Genomic DNA, 2,008 nt, shown 5'->3' with positions numbered 1-2,008 from the left:
ACAGTGAATTTCCTGTAGTGGTAAACTTGGAGCCATAAGATATAAGCAACTACATTTAAACTTGTCTCATTTAAATGAGTAAAAAGGGAAAAACCATGGGGCCTTACCGAGAAGAAATGAATTCACTAATGTTTATTGTTGATTAAAAATTGATGTCTTTGCTTTGGATCAATGTAATAAATATGCATCATATATAACATAGTACATAGTTAAAGTTAGAAGAATTGAATGACATGAGAGCTCTTCTCAAGAAGACGTTTACCTTCTAGTTTTGTTAAAAGGACCGTAGTCGGGTGACAATGGTTGGAGGCACTATAGTCAGTAGACTATAAAGGTTGAAAAGACCATAGTTAAAGAATAGTGGTTTGAGAGAGTATAGTCGGTCTGCGATTGAAATCAAAAGGACCTTAATTGTGTGATGGTGGCCAAAGTGACCATAGTCGGCGTGCGATAGAGGTTGAAAAGGTCATAGTCTAGCAATGGTTGTCTGAGGAATCTTATTCATGTGACGATGGTTAGAAGGACCTTTGTCGATGGGCCTCAAAGGTCAAAAGGACCGTAGTCAAGAAACTGTCGTCGAAGGGACTTTAATCGGAGGGCGTAACATGTTAGAAACAAATATGGAAGAATAATTTATTTATCAATTTAAAAATATACTAGAGAATCTATAAATCATCAATATAATAAAGAATAACAAGTCAAAGCAACTAAAATCTTATACATCAAGATATTTTTTTTATTTAATCACATAAAATATCATTTATACTAGCAAGCCCTTCCTGCTTATTCAAATATCACAATCAAAATGTAGTAAAAAATAAGCAATTTCGTTAAATACAAGAAAATCTATATAGTAATTAATCAAATGAAAAATAAAATGATATTTGAGTTACCTACAAAAAATAGAAGAAATCTCTAAACAAAATTGATAGATGAAAATGCCTTGAACAACATTATCTCTCTTCCCTCTCTTTTCTTTGATAAGGCACGACATTGAAATTTAAAATTTTCATTTAAAAAAAATCAAATTATTACAGAGGGTGATAGAGGTCGAAAGAATAAACAGTAGTCAATGAGCAACAGAGGTCAGAAGGATTGTAGTCGAGCGACTGTGGTTTGAGGGACATTAGTCGATGGGCAACAAAGGTCAAAAGGATCGTTGTCCGGCGACAATGGTTAGAGGGATTGTAGTTAGTGAGACCTAGTCTTTAGGCGACGAAGGTGGAAGGACTTTATTTTAGTGATTGTCTAGAGAGACTGTAGTCTCATCGAGCAGCTCGCGCGATTCGACTATAATCATGTCATATTTGGAGTCATTTGGTCATCAAATTAATTCTTTGCACCATCCAAATTTATATCAGTCCCTTGATTTGGACCCATTTCGGCTATGATTGGACCAATTATTGTGTCGTTGGATTTGTCTCTTTGAAATGGTCAATTTGACTATAAATTTATTAAAATTAGAGTTTGGATGGTCATGAGTTTAATTTTGGTAGTAGCAAACATATATATGCTTTGAGATTCGTGCATGATCAAGGCAAATTTTTATGGCATATCAATCACCTTAAGCTTTGTTACATTTTCCATACCATACAATACACCAAGAGCCTATAAATATAAGTGTATACAACATATATTTTTTGTAGATGAAGATATATAGAAATGGTTGTTAATGCCCATGATAGATACATCAGCGGTGATGCTGAAGGAGTGTTAAAAGTATGTCCTACAGATGAATGTGGAGAAGGGCACTTTATCATGCAACTATCATTTAGATAGCACTTATCATTCATCAGGACCATGAAAGCGAGTAGCCAAATATTCAAATTTGTTGATAGGATTGTTTGGATGAGAGCATATAATCTTTGATACAATTGTTCTTCCAAGCAAGTACGTGTGAACTAAACTTGTATCTAATTCGTGATCTTTATTCATGTATTTTTTTGTTGCAGCAATCACCCAAAGCTTCATAGTTGACGATATTACTATCAATATAGCAAACTTTCTA

This window comes from Dendrobium catenatum, unplaced genomic scaffold (assembly GCF_001605985.2).
Source record: "Dendrobium catenatum unplaced genomic scaffold, ASM160598v2 fragScaff_scaffold_589, whole genome shotgun sequence".
Taxonomy (NCBI): domain Eukaryota; kingdom Viridiplantae; phylum Streptophyta; class Magnoliopsida; order Asparagales; family Orchidaceae; genus Dendrobium; species Dendrobium catenatum.
The sequence above is the reverse complement of the archived record's forward strand: the minus strand, read 5'-3'. Positions refer to the sequence as shown.